Raw genomic sequence first — 16,292 nt, 5'->3', positions numbered from 1 at the left:
TAATACCAAAAGAGAACAAACAGAAAAAAAATTACACATAAGCAAAAAAAATACTCTATGAAAGTCCAATTTACTTTTTGCTTTTTTTTTCTATGCAACAAGTAGTCACCAGTGGAAAGGAAAAGAAACTAAGTAGGGCGCCAAATTTATTACGCCGACTAAGATGGAAAATCAAATTATTGGGGCGTAATAGAAATAACTTGAAAACAAAACTCTAAAATCAAAATTAGTCAGCCGGTAGAGGGTTGGTAATATCCTTCGTACAGAGAAAACGTAAAACTAGGTACTAAACAAAAAGAGACCTGAAAAGACAGAAAAGTTACTAACCTGTGGATTCATTAATACATATGAAATGCACTTATTAGAGGATAATCCCCAGAATGTGTCCCAGCAGAATACCTACCTTCGATGGAGGGTGGTCTCGGAGAGAGTTTCGTCAGGAAACGTTTAAGGTTAGTTGAAAACCAAAATCCACATTGGATGGTTGAAATATCACTCCTATGACAATTTTCTTGATGGTTTTACAACTACTTTTTATTTTTCAGACTCAGAAAATCCTCTATAACTTGAGAAAATCAGAACCACATGTTCCACTTTGATAAGCCCACAATAAAAAAAGGAAAAAGGAAACAGATAGATTCTGGAGGTCAAACTAGGAATATTAGTGACATTTCATCAAAGTTGAGAATACTGAAGATGAATGACATCCTTTCTGTCAAATTTTGAATATTTAGCAGGGTTGGATCTTTTAGATAACCCCTATCCAAACAATAACAAACTAACCTATATGAAAATGGAAAGTTAAGGAATGGTGATAAAACAGATAATGTTCTTATTCTTTTCGGAAATTCCCAATGAACTAAACTGGTATCTTGAATGAGAAAGCATTCAAAGTAGGTAAAGTACTTCTTGTGCTGATTGAACATTTTTAAAAATATGACTTCATTTCAGATATTTTTCTGCTGTGCAAGATCACCGAGTGACTTCAAATTATTCATCCTGGATGATTTAATACATTTTATAATGTTTTGACTTACGAGAGCGCTATTAAAGTTATGAGTCAACTAGGAGGTATCAGTATAATTGAACCCGTAACAGATTGACCACTTGGAGGACAACATTCGCCTCGTTATCAACGATATACGGCCACAAATATTGGAAAAAGTCATCGAAAATTGGACCTCCAGATTAGACTACGTCCGAGCCAGCAGTGGCGGTCATATGCCAGAAGTCATAAATAATTAAAATTCCAGAAGATTATCTTTTCAATAAAGTAATTTTCATGTCAATTTGAAATTTCCTTTTTGTTCTATTCCATTTGAAAGTTCTATACCTCTATGAAAAACCATATATAACATCTAGATAGTTCACCACCGCTTCATCATTGGAGAAAACTGGAGTTAATTTATCCAGATTCCTCTTCTTGACGAAGGGGACTATCAGTAACAGTGTCATTAATTTTCAAGTAACGGGTTAATGTATTCATCTTCGAGGTAAGCTTAATAACACTTTTCGAATATGAGTTTTCAAGACAAATACGTGAAGTGAATTCAATTCAGCCTTTTGAAATATTACTCGTCGCGCTCACCTATGCGTCAGATGTGACGCACTCAAATCATTTCATATCATTTTTTCTAATGGACTCCCGTATCATTATTGTCTTGGCATTTCCAGTGTTTTGTTCATTTGTATTTTTCACCGTCTGTTTCTTTACAATTCTGTCTCTATTCATATGTCATGTTACGTTGAATTTTACATTCGTGTTATATGGAATGAAAAACAAAAAATGCCTTTCATTTCAGGCGATGAGTTGGAAAATTTCAAATATTGTGAAAGAAAATGTATATGCAGATGAAGCAGTATTTCTTCTCCGCGGGTTGAATGAGTAATTCAAAGAATAGCTTATGAGTTGAATAGGTGTATTGGAAATGACAACTGACATTCACTCAAATACCTATTTACGAAAACACTTTTCCCATACCAGAACAAAAATACTGCCTCTGGATACACGTTCCGCTAATCAAGTTAGCATCATCAGGAGATTACTGAACGCTTACCTATGTACACTAGAAAAAAGTGTGTACCGTTATGGGGTTTGCTTGCATTATATGAAAGGATTCATATAATGATTCCGACAAGTAGGTATCGAACAAACTAGTGAAAATTATATTTTGAAATTTTCACAAATTTCAATTATAAATTATCAATATAAACTGAGGTTTTAGTAGAAGAAATCATGGTCGAATGCGCATCACCAAAAGCAATCAGAATAAATGAAATTTCAAAAAGGAATATCCCTCAACCCAAAAAATATATCGTTCTCGTTCCAACGCCATTTTCTAGCTGAAGTGATGTAAATAACTATGAATTTGACTCCTTGATCTTCAATTGGTTTTTTTTTCGATTCTTTTCTCATATCCTAAATGTTTTTTCTACTCCTTCCATTTTAAACTAATCATTACGTGTTTGTCAGCATGTAGGTAATGGTCCATTTAGAATACCTACACATGTATCCAAAATTAATGGCGGCTACTTCCGTGAGAAATTTCAAAAAGTGAGGAGATAGTTAACATTAACTCTGATAAATATCTCATGAATACATTCAATTGTCCAAGAGTCAAAATCAGTAGATTTTCTCTCCAAATTCTCTGTAAAATCAAAATATAAATCATATTTTCAGTAAATTTATTGTTTGTGGGTTGATAATTAATCTAGTTATATCCGGGAATCAACAACCACTTGTTTTATTTGTAAGCTGTAGTTCAGTATCTCGTTCACATTTAAAATGAGTGATTACTATCAAGATATTTGTACTACCCCACCAGATATTACCTAGCAAATAAATATTGCTATGAATAATTTGCTGCCAGCAAATTCGAGACAAAAATACGAATATAATTTCTAAAATGTTGGAGAGTTGGAGAGGAAGTAAAAACATATCACCGTTTTCCGAAAACGTTCTCGTTTATTTCAAAGATTCAACAAAAACTTATAACAAAAATTAACCCGAATAATTTGTAGGAAATATTGTTACCAATTTTAAAATCATTCAATTGAGTTCTGACTTACTGACTGAATGAGTTTAAAATCTAAAGCCATTATCTCAAACAAATATATTGTACCATTCCTTTCTAGGGTCAGTCGTAGAAAAGGTATAGTACGCACCTCGAGGTAAGGCCAATTACGTCCATTCGCGAATTATCGCACTCGGCTGACGCCTCGTGCTTACAATTTTTCGCTCGTGGTTGATTGGCTTCTTATCCAACTCGATATGTATTCTCATAAGAGGAGGAAATGACAAAAAATGTGATATCATTTATCATTATAGTAATATGATTTTTCAAAAAATCGGCTATTTTTGAACTTTTAAAAATTCTACAGACGTTCATTTGCAATATTAGGGACTTAAATTTGACACAGAGGTTTCTCTTCCTACATACTATCACAAAAGAAATCGATGTTATGCATCAGTGAGTTGAAGAAAAAAATATATCAAACGACTGTGGAATTTTGTAAAAGTTTGATCAAAGCATATTTAGTACTATCAACTTGAATATCAGGCTAGCCCGCCCCAATTCTGATACATTTTCCAATTATTTTTCTCTTATTTTTGCCCCTGCTCCTAAGTTCGGGAATACTTATTTTCATGGCAATCTTGCTGTATCCACTCACAAAGTTCTTGTTGATTTCTTGGCCTAGACTTGTGAATCCTATTTTCGACAGTTTTCCAGAAGTAAAAGCTGTTGGAGTTATGTTAGGAGAGCGAGAAGGTCATTGTTCATATGGGCTATTTCTACAAATCCAACGTAAAGGAAAATGTTCGTTCAACCACTCTCGAACCATCCAATAACTATGAATGGAAGCTCTGTCTAGCTAAAAATACATCTCTTCTAATCTAATAGTATCATTGAAGAAACACGTTGCAGTTAATCTTTCGCTTAAAATACCACACCAAACAATAACTTTTGGAAAGTATTGATACTTCCAGGGTATATCTCAGTGGGAATTTTCAGAAGACCAGTATCTGCAATTTTGATCAGATACTGTTTCATTAGTAGTGAACAACATTTTTCTCAGAAAATTTCTATCATTTAAAACATTTTCTTGAGCCCAATAGCAGATATCTAATCGTTCATATTCAACATTTTTCAATGTTTAGTTTAAAAGGTTTAATTTTATAATGAACGAGACAACTTCTGATTTTCTCTCTACTCAAATTTAATTGCTCAGACTTTTGGGGAGTGGTACGAATTGAAGTTGAGACATTGTCATCATCATGATACCTTCGTTTTCGATGTGGATTGTCAATTACTGGACATTGCTTTAATACACTTCCGGTTTATGTAAAAAGTTTATTCACGGAGGCTGCCGTTCTATGTCGAATACGATTTCGTTGCGGATGTTTTCTGTTGAATTCTTGACCAACTTGTCTGCTATTTCTAGCAGCATCACCAAATAACCTTATTATTAACTAATAACTTTCAAACTGACATTTGAGCTATAAATAGTTCACTTGTTTACCAGTCACCCTAGCCCAAATTGAAAACTGTTGAAATATAAAACATGAGACTGCTTTGAAACATTGAGAATGACGATTTTCTACCCAAAATTAGTCTAGTGAAGAGAACTTTTTTTAAAGACAAAACACAAGCACAACAGGAAAATCTTTGAGGCGCTCTTAGAGCGGTACCTGTGCGAAAGTAGTGATTCACATTGGATTTGAATCGCTGGAGATTGAATTCATTCAGAAAGATGTCCTCAGGAAGTTTATTCCACATAAACGCCGTTCTCCAAATGAAAGAGTTTTTGAACACTTGAGTTCGAGGTGTACTGAGTTGGACCACAAGAAGATGAGCAGCCTCAGTGCGTCGCATATTTCTGATATGAACTGCTCTTGGTGGAATCAAATGTGCCAAGTCACTTGAACACATTTCGTTAAAGTATCTATAGGAAAGAGACAAATCTCCAACCTTTCTTAGATGTTCCAGTCTATCAAGTTTGCAAGGGATGTTCGCGTCGCCAATCAGGCGGATGGGTTTTTTCTGGATGGAACCCTCAGTTTCAGGGTATGTTCGGGGGCGGAGCTCCATAGACGGTCTGGTCAGAGCTTCATAAAACATCAAAATTTGCTGAGCTGTGTACAGTTTTCTGGTTCGGAACAGTGTTCCAAGCTTTCGAGAAGCAGCCTTTGCCATTCCAGCGACATGATTGTGCAAAGGCATATTTGTGTCCATTTTAAACCCCAACAAACTTATCGAAGCAGAAAGCGGATTTGTCTGACCTGACATTATTATATACGGTTCGGAAGTATTTATTTTTTGGAGAAAACCGATGCCTGAGTTTTTGTAGCATTGAATTGAACCTGATCACTTTCACCCCTATTCGAAAACACTTCTAGACCCTCATTAAGATATCGAACCTGCTGCTATCGGTGACGATGTACATCCGCAGCCGATGTCCTGGAATTCAAATGTAATGACGAGAGGAGTGTGCTGTCGTCAGCAAATCCATATATTGATATACAATAAAAAGACGGTTGGTGACAATATCGATCCCTGGGGAACTCCAGCGTCGAAAATAATAATAATAGTTTTCGACACTGAACGAGGTGATCACAACTCTGTCACCGAGTTGGAACCTGTTCGGCAAAAAGTTCAGATAAAAGCCGCAGAGATCACCTTACTTCTGCGGAAAAACAAGGATAAGCCAATGCATGGAGTCTTCTTCAATAACATTGCAGACCTTGGCTTATCAAAGCGCCTGACCTTCGCTTTTCTCAGGTCGAGTGGGCTGAAGTCGAAAACTGAGAGGTTCATCATAGCTTGTCGGGATGGTGTCTTCAACACCTTAGTCTACCGCAGTCGCGTGATGGGTTCCTGACCAAGGTGCAGGGCCTGCCGCGAGGCGTCCGAGACCCTAATGTACTTGCTATTAGCATGTCCAGCATATGCGATCTCGGCCTATATTCATCGACATAACGCGGCCCTAAGAGTGCTATATTACCATCTACGACACTCTTACGGTATTGACAAGACACCGGTGTTGCCCTACGCTCCGGGGGATATTGAATCCGTTGTGAAGAATGAGAAGTGCCGAATTTATTGGAACTATTCGTTTCCCACCCTCAAGCTGATGTGGTCCTTCTCGACCACCAGAGCAAAACGATATTTGTCGTGGAGTTTTCAGCTCTTGGCGGGATGAATATCGTCAGAAAAGAGGAGGGAAATAGAATAAAATATCGATATTTTCTCTTCGAACTCCGCAGACTATCCAGATCACTTTGTCAAGATGGTTGTTCTGATTATTGGAGTCTTTGGTGGAATGATGTCCTCTCTACTCTCGAATCTTAAAATCATACCGGTTTGCCGCACTAAGGCAGAAATCTTAGCCGCACAGATGCAGAAGGCTGTCATTCTTGGCTCACTGCGCTTGCTCGGGGCACATGGTTTCCGGACCCAATGATCACTTGCCCCACGGTGTGGCGAGTGGTCATTGATTGATAATGCTGGCGCGCCCTCCCGAATGTATCGGAGCTTCGGGGGATAGGGCTTGACCAGCGTACAGTACGGTGACAATAATAATATCTTTTTATTTTATTATTTGAATGCACAAAGGTTGCATACATCAATAAAAACGTCAATATTTCAGTAACATCATTACATTGAGCAATGACATGTCAACAATACAAATTTACATATACATGTTTATAGAAAACATCAATTATATAGTTTAAAAATAAATGAAAAATCATTATCAGCTATAATATCCCAAGGACATTGATAACTAACGAAATAATTTTATCACAGTTTTCGAAAGCACGTTATTTGGTAACATCCCGACGCCGAAGGCGGAAGGATGTTACCTAAAATAACGTGCTTGAGGAAGTTGTGATAAAATTATGAGTTATTTATCAATGTTCGAGGGATATTCGGTGAGGAAATTTTTTGCAATTCGAACAAAATTATTTATTGAACACACAGTTATTAAAAGAACAATTCGTATAATGATATTCCGTTGATCTTGCTGTATTTGCCTCGGTTACTGCATAGGTGTTTCCACGCATACTATTGATTATTTGGTTATGATGTTCCTGATCAATATTCAAATATGAACACCAAAGCGAGAAAGTGACATTTTCGAAATAAATTGAATTACTGAAATGTCAAACAACTTTATTGTGTTGGTTGCTTAGCAATGTCATGACATAAGTGATAACTACCCGTGAAAACTATCCATGGGTAGTTATCAGTGTAATGATGGTTTCATTGGTTATTTCGACACACATGACTAGAAATAGACAAATTTGATGGGATAATTTTTTTGGCAAAAAATTTTCATAAAAAGAAATCGTCTACAGTTACTAAGTAGGATTTTTTTCAGTCTTGATTTAAAAATATGAACATTGGGGGATGATTTTATATGACCATCAAAAATATCATAGAGCTTACAACCAATACAATGAAAATTTCTTCGATACAGAGATGTGCGATGAAAATCAGAGTGCAAGAGATTTCTATGACGGGTGTTATAGCAATGATTGTTATCTATTGCAAACTTATTTTTATTCTTATATGTATAAGTGCAAGCTTCCAGTATATATAAACTGTAAACTGTTAATACACCAGGTGTTATAAAGTATTAACGACAACTGGTTCTCATATCAATACTTTCCATAATTCAAATTGCGTATTTTTGAAGATTGAAGATCCGATTCATACCGGTACTGTTTCCCTAATTCAGTATACCTCCATGTGGAAGTGAAAATGTGCAAAGTACAGCGTAAGCAAGACTGCAGTGGTCTTTCATGCTGTAGCAACTACTTCTCAGTTTATTAGACAATAGTTCTATATGACTTGCCCATTGCATATGTTTGTCGAAAATTACTCCCAAAAGTTTCACTTCATCACTACAAGTTATTTGTTTTTCTGTATTTTTGAATAACACAGGTGATCTTTGTTTGGAGCGCCCAAAAAATACTGTGACTGTTTTGTTATGATTCAGTAACAGACAATTCTTTTTAGACCAATGAATTATATCTTCATAAATCTTCTCGGTTTTACTCAGTAGCATGTCTATGCTTTTTTCAAAAATTAGTAAATTCGTATCGTCTGCATAACACACTATTTTTATATCGTGGTTTCTTTCCATTAGACGGATTATATCATTTACAAATATATTGAACAATAAAGGTCCCAATACAGATCCTTGAGGTACATCTCGATTTATTTCACGATAACTACTCAGAACTTCATTCAGTCTAACAACCTGACTTCTGCCATTTAAATATGATTCAAATAATCTTAGCGGTATCCCCCTAACTTCATACGATTCTAACTTACGACATGAAAGCTTATGATTGACTAAGTCGAAAGCTCTTGAAAAGTCAATGAAAAGACCCAGAGCATATTTGCCCTCATCAAGATTGTCTACAAAACATTTTTGAAAATCACACAGAGCAGATTCTGTGCTCATATTTTTACAGAATCCATGTTGATTTCTGGATAACAGTCTTTGACTCCACAAAAATGATGAGAGTTAATTAGTGATGTCCATTCCAATGGATGGCTCTATAATTGGAAAAGTCATCAGAATCACTTTTTTTGTATAATGGCAGAACCACAGCTAACTCCAAGCATTCTGGGAAAATTCCTTCAGAAAAACAAAGATTGATGAGAAAAGCCAATGGTTCCTATAAGCCTGCATACGATTTTTTTAGTAGGTTATTTGATATTTCACCAAATCCACTTGAGTTGGAAGATTTCAAATTACAAATCAAAATTTTAACATCTACAGGTGTAACTGGCTTTAATAAAATGATTTTTTTGACACTGGCATATTCAACTTTAGATAATCCAGATCATGCTGATTTACTGAAAATGGTTCTCTAGTAAAATGGATGTTAAACTACTCAGCCATTTCCGGGGCACTCATCTGTTTATCATTATCATCGTGGGTATATTGATTTTACAATGTCCTTTCAAATTATTAATAATTTTCCATACAGTTTTTGATTTATTATTTGCTTTCATTATCAAATCATCGTTATATCTTTTCTTAGCCTCTGACAATGAATTGCAGTAGCGTTTCTGCAGCTCTGCTTTTGGTTGATGATATATTGGGTAAGAAGTTGCTAAATTCGATATAAGAGTTAATTGTTGCTTTGAATGCAGAAGTTTCTCGTTAAACCAAATTCGCTTATCAGCTCTTTTATTAATGGGTATTTTTTTAATAGGGAAACAGGAATCTATCAAACCACTAATGATATTCACAAATTTGTTCCAGGCATTATTGATATTATTGATTATGGTGAAATTATTCGAGAGATATCCATCGACGGCCACTTGCAGGAAACGTTTGATTAACTAACATTTGATGAAATAATAATTTTCAAAGTTAAGTGAACGCAGGCTAAGTATTGCGAAAAGTGCGGCCCATGAAGGTCCAAGCCTGTACCAAATATCTGCTTTCAAAAATAACCTAAATACAGGGGTGTCTTCATCTTAAGTCTGTCACACTGTATATGTTCGAAACAAAAAAGTGACAATTGCATCAGGAATAGCTGTTTCGAAAGGAATTTTTTCGAGTTTGTGTCTGAAAGTTACTTCTTTGCATGATCTACCCATCTTTGTATAGAGATAATTTTTTAAATTGACTAATTCCTTCTCACATTTTTTGAATTGAGATTTTGAAGTAGACAGCCTAAACCTTTCTTTCCCAAAAATTAATCTCTTTTGAAAATATACCCTTTCAATTCAAACAAGATTTCTATGGCTGGGATTTAATCAAATGAGCGAATGAATGTTATTTGCGTACTGTCATCGATGACATGGATGGATTCAACTCATTACGTCACAAAAAGTCGGAATTTTATGAACGAATGATGTTATCCGTGTTTGGTACTGAAGAGCCGATGAGGCAAGTGTCTTACAGCGAAACATTGGATGTATGCCAGTGAGGATAATAGTATTCCATGTAAGTGAAATTTTACTTCTTTTATTATTATATTATGTAGGAATCCTGTGAATGATATCTGACGCGATTTCATTACGAAAGTTTCGAACATAAACGGAATTGAGAAAAGTGTGTTTCGTATTATTCATCGTTCATATAGGTATGTGTTTCGAAAGTATTTTTCTTTCATGTGATTCAATGTTTATGTGAAAATAGCTGTTTCAAGAGGGTTTTTTTTTCAGTTTGTGTCTGAAACTTAATTCTTTGCATGATCTATACATCTTTGTAAACATCAAATCAGATTGTTTGGAATTGATTATAATTTTTTGGGAACGTTTGTGGAGATGATCTGTGATGAGTCGTTGAGATAATGCGGATAATATGTAAACGTATCAACAGATCAATAATGATCTTGTTGAAGACTAGGGTAATTAAGAAGTACCAAAACCCGAACCATGTTGAAGTCTATGTGAGAGTATATTTCACCTTCAATTCGAAGAGATCTGAGGCTGGTAACGGTAGTTTGAGATGGTTACTTTGACGGGTGGAGTATCTATTCCCTGTAATGAAATTTTGTTTGTGTTTATTTATGAAACACAATGTTTCAAGTATAAATTTAGATACTACCGTGAGTATGTTGTGTTGCTTGACGTGAAATCTGAACAAATAGCAAAATTTTAGTTTACAGAGGTATCAGAGGTATCTCAGGACTCTTTTTTGTAAGACAAAAACATTTTGAAGAACATTACCACTGCACACTCCCCAGAGTCGATGTATAGTCCTAGAAATTTCGATAAAACACTGTTTTCAAAAATCTGGTGGTTTAAAGAACTATCAGCAACTGCACAATTGAAGGAAACTATCTTAGTTTTTAATATGTTGAAGGATAAAAGGTTCGAGTCGCACCACTCTTTGACCTTTGTTATATCTGAATTAATGATATGATGAAGATCGGCTTGCTTATCATTATGTCATAGTATGGTGGTATCATCGGCGAACAGGGTGACATTTCCTGTGATGTCAAGCGTCGTCAGGTCATTAACATACAGTAAAAACAAAATTGGACCTAAGACTGATTCTTGCGGAACACCACTTTGTATATTACCTTAACTTGAGTTTGATTTTGTCTTAACTACTTGTGTGCGGCCAGATAAATATATCGTGAACCATGAATGTGCTTTATTTTGAAACCCGTAACGGTGAAGCTTCCGCAGCAGTACCTCATGATTCACGCAGTCAAAAGTCTTCGATAAATCACAAAATACAGCCGCGGCAACTCCCACATCATTGATCCCAGTATACAATTCATATAACAGTGAAAATATTGCATCATTTGTGCTCTCAGTGTAGTGAAATCCAAATTGTTTGATGCTCAATATATCACACACCTGCAAAAAGTCAAATATTTTCTACTTAACGAATCGTTCGATGATTTCCTTTATCGTGGGAATGAGGGAGATGTGCCTAAAATTCATAGGAGAGTTCACTTCATCACCTTTATAGATCGGTATGACAATGGGCTCATTCAGGCAAATTCAGTTTTTTATTGAAAATTATATATTATAAAAGTAAATCATCTGTTAATTAACAACTGAGCAACAGCAATTGAAAATGTGAGATCGCCCGCGGTACATTCTGACGTCACACCAGGCAACGAGCTTCGAGCGGTGGCAACCGGGCCTGTAGTTGCAGATTATGAATCGCTGCCATCGTCGGATTTTATTTCATTTGCTGACTTGTTTGAAAACACCACGTGTTACATATTCACGCAGTTGATACACTGCAGTAAACAACGCACAACTTGCTCTCTACGGCTTTCGCACACGTATTTCGCTTATCCGCCAGCACTCCCTTGTCTTCGAGTCGACTGATGCGACGTCAAGCTTGACCACATTCAACTATCAATATGAGGGGGAAAATAATGAGTGAAAATTCAGATTTTTTGCAGATGTACTATTTGAAACATAAACTTTCAATAATGAAAAGGTGGATATGTGCATTCTTCGCAGGATTCATTTATCAGAGATACTAGTTGGTTCAGGGCATTATCTGGAATATTTTCAAAAATCCTAACAGAAATTTCATCAAATCCAGTGCGGTTTTATTTTTAATATCATGTAACGTTTATTTCAATTCATCAATATTAGTGTCATACAAGATTAAGTTTTCGTTAACACTCACGTTTGCTATATTTATTAGTGGATCATAAGCTATCGTTAAATGTTTTGTCAATTCATCTGCAACTGCAAATCTACTTTCTTTCTGGAATTCTTTCCTAAAAGATCATTTACTATCTTCCAACTCTCCTTTGATTTGTTGGTAGCATCATCTATGCGATTTTTATAATAATTTTTTTTGATAACTTTACAATCTTTCGATATAGTGATCTGTAACTACTTATTGTTGTAATTATGAAAAAAATCTGCATTTGTATATTGTCTGATATAATGCAGAGATCTCATATTTCTCGCAGAATTTTTCAATCCTTTTGTCATTGAATACTTTAAATAGTTTATTGTGGAAGACTAGAAATCTTTCTTTTACTGTTGTAGTTTGCTGACATTTCAAATAGTTGGATGCAGTAAAAAGCCTAACAAATCTGAATTTCTCATTTTTACATTCTGAATCGATGTAACCTAGTATGCAGAAAACAGCCTCACGGTCAGAGAGATCTGCAGATACAACCGAATATGTGACTTGCTCTGTATCTAAGTTACTGCAAATATAATTATATAGCAGTACTACTGTATTGTGATATTATGGTATCCGATTTTACATGCACTGTCAAATCAAAAGCAGTCAAGAGATTAATTAGTGACTGTGTGATATTGCTCTCTTTCAAATTGAAATAGATATTGAAATCACCTGTTTTTATTATTTTGCATTTCCTACGAAGATCGAACAATATTGACTCCGGTTCGTTAATAAGAATAAGAGGATCTGACAATGATGACCAGTAAATGCATAATATGTACGTACTGATTTTCTCACAGAAGCTAATTGAAAACTCAAATGCTTTTTCTTGTAATAAATTGTCAAATTTAGTGATATTGGTAAAAGGTAATTTATCAGTTTAAAAGTTTTTTCCCAATATCAAAGTCCCTCCATGAGCTGCTGTTTTTCTACTATATTTTGAAATATCGTTATAGTTTGGTAAATAAATAGGCTCATCATTTTCAAGCCAATGTTCAGTTAATATTGCAATTTTTGGAAAGTCCAAATTCTCCAGGAATATGTACAACTCATCCAATTTATTTCGGAGAGATTGAATGTTCATTAAAACAATAGATAGAGGGATGTTACCTAATAATTCCGTTTGTTTAAAACACGTTTTTGGTGGGATAGTTCTGGTGTAGTTTTGTAGATCTTCAAGACGTTCTTCATCAGACGCTGTTATTGGCGAGGACTCCAGGATTGGAATTTGTGTGAATCCAGGGCCGTATTGAAATTATTTTCTTTGTTGTTGCTTTCCACAGTTCTTGGTTTATGAAAATGATCAAGTGTTTAACAATTTTCCATTGTTATTAGTGGTATGTCTATTTTTATTGATATTTGTTCTTCTCAGTATATTATTACATTCGAAGAAAGTTATGTTCTGCAGCCCTCGATGGAAGATATATTTTTTCGGGTTCATATTATTTCTGTATATACATATTTATTAGCGTTTTTTTTCACTGTTGACAAAGCTACTGTGTTAGCGAAACATATCCCAAAAATTAATCACTCCTAAAATATAAACCCTTCAATTCATATCGTGATATATTTTTCAAATAAAGTTTGTGGAGATCAAATCGTGAGGTATAGTAGTAGGAGATTTAGTTTATGAAATTTATTAACGTTATTTGTCATAACGATAGGGTTCTGTAATTATGATTACATTGGTGTTCGTTATCTTTTCAAGTTTATCTACCGTGTTGAAATTATATATATCTGGCCAAAAGAGAAGGATATCGGATATTGCCATTTTCGTTGATTCATTAAAAGCAGTTTAAAGCAGAGCGTTTTCGTCACAGTTAGTTTTGATGAAAGATTGAATCAGTAAAGATCCATCTTGTTTACGAGTAAGGGGTCCAATGAAAATTTTCCCCTTGATCCTGACACTAAAGTTACCCCGTTTCCAAATTTTTTGTTAAATTACTTGACCACTTTTCTCTTGTCTTTGATGATCGTGTGTCCTTCATCCGTTAATAATAATAATAATAATAATAATAATGTTTATTTATCAAAAAATTACAATATTGAATATATCAGTAGTGCTTGAGAGATGCATAAATAAACATAGGCATCACTGAAGAAACAATCGCAAGATTGCTCCTTGTGCGTGATATAGCCTCTAGAAAAGATTCAACAAAATGACAAAAAAAAACATTCATGTAGCACATAAGACAATATTTAAAATAACACAATGATTGGTTGTCAGTTTCATGCAAGATATTACATGATATAAATATCACAGTCGAGTCGGTAAAAGCGTCGCATCCAGATCAAGTGAATAACACGATCGGTTTGAAATCTCAGTGAAACATAATATACATATATCACATTATAAATTATCTAAATATCACCAATAGATGGTTAACAGTTTTATGCAAGGTATCACATGAGATAAATATCACAGTCGGTAAAAAGTCACATCTAGATTCTTATTAGAGATATATGTCATTGTTTTTTGAATATGACAAACAGTTTGTTAAAGCTTATAAATTATAACAGGTTTGAATTTTTGCACTTTTTACAGTAAAATAATTTTTTGGAATATATCTCTGTCATAACTATTTAGCCAATTTTTTACTTGTTTCTTGAACTTAATGTAGTTTTGACTAGTTTTTATGGTTTCAGGTAGTAAATCCCAAGTTTTTGGACCCAGATAGCTGCAGTGTCTCTGTCCCACTGTTTTGTTACATTTCGGAACCACAACACTATGTTTTTGTCTCCTAGTATTGTATGGGTGATCCGAGCGTGTTATTTTAATTTCATTTTTATATTTTTTCTGCAACATTTTTTGGCAATAGAGTTGTCTAACATCGAAAATGCCACTTTCTTTGTATGAATTATCGCTTGGATACATCCTTCCTTTGCCCAAGATAATTTTAAGAATTTTTCTTTGTACAATATTGAGGCAATTTAAGTGTGTGTCATTTACTCCTCCCCATCCTATTATGCCGTATGAAAGTTGGGACTGAACTAAACTATAATACACAGTTGTCAAATGGGTGATATCAAGGTATTTTTTCAAGAGTTTGAATCTTGATATGAATCCTCGAAGTTTATTTGTGAGATACGATATATGTAAATCCCATTTCAAATGTCGGTCAATTTTTATACCGAGGTATTTAATGGAGCTGGCTTCTGGAATTGATATATTCTGGTTTATATTCAATGGCCCCATATTCGGCAAATTGTTAGTATAGGAGGTGAAGGGTAAGTATTTGGTCTTTTCCGCATTCAAAGTAAGTTTATTGTATAAAAACCATTTATTAATATTATTGAAATCTTTTTCCGCCTTCGCTTTCAGTTGTTGCCATGTATCGTCACTATAAAATACTGCTGTGTCATCTGCAAAGCTCAGAATAGTTCCTTCAGAGGTCATTTTCAATAGGCTGTCTATATAGATGGTGAACAGAAGAGGGCCTAAGACCGTGCCTTGGGGAATCCCGTAGGTAATCGTCCTTGGTGTACTTACTGCACCATCAATATCGACTACTTGCTTGCGGTTTGAGAGATACGATTTCAATAGATCATGCGGCTTACCTCGCATGCCAATTTTTTCCAGTTTCTCAAGAAGCCTTGTATGACAAACAGTATCAAAGGCTTTGGAAAGGTCAATAAAAATGCAGAGTGACGGTTTGGAGATGTCGAGTGATTTGTAAATATGAGTCGTCAGTTCCAATATTGCATCTTCTGTAGATCTTCCTTCTCTGAATCCATACTGTTGTTGGGACAGGATATTATGTTTTTTCATGAAATGTGTCATTCTTTCTTTTATTATTTTTTCAAAAATTTTTGCTATGTGTGATATCAGAGAAATGGGTCTATAGTTTGGAATGTGTTGTTTATCACCACTCTTGAAGAGCGGTTTGATAACACCTGTTTTCAAAATGTTTGGAAAGATTCCGTTTTCGAAGCCACTATTAATTATGTGGGTAAGAGGGACTATTATAAAATCTGCTATATGCTTCAACATTTCTGCAGTAAAACCGTCGTGTCCAGGACTTTTTTTTAGTTTTAGTTTTTGTATAATTCGTAAAATTTCTTCAGTGTCTGTGGGATATAAGAACATATTTTTATTGATTTCAACTGTTTGGTCTTTAAAATAACCGGGTTTTAGGATTTTGTCAGCA

At 34.8% G+C, this 16,292-nt stretch overlaps 1 long non-coding RNA gene across 1 annotated transcript; it reads left to right on the top strand.

The window, feature by feature from the left end:
* The first annotated feature begins 203 nt into the window (after positions 1 to 203).
* On the top strand, positions 204 to 623 carry LOC141482986 (uncharacterized). Its single transcript, XR_012465833.1, has 2 exons — positions 204 to 452; positions 546 to 623. It is a non-coding gene; the product is annotated as an uncharacterized lncRNA (long non-coding RNA).
* Positions 624 to 16,292: the final 15,669 nt, after the last annotated feature.

This window comes from Leptinotarsa decemlineata, unplaced genomic scaffold, assembly GCF_025532065.1.
Source record: "Leptinotarsa decemlineata unplaced genomic scaffold, Ldec_3_MD MMD2_tig00002159_RagTag_RagTag, whole genome shotgun sequence".
NCBI classification, from domain to species: domain Eukaryota; kingdom Metazoa; phylum Arthropoda; class Insecta; order Coleoptera; family Chrysomelidae; genus Leptinotarsa; species Leptinotarsa decemlineata.
Note: the sequence above shows the minus strand (reverse complement) of the source record. Positions and strands in the feature narration are given on the sequence as shown.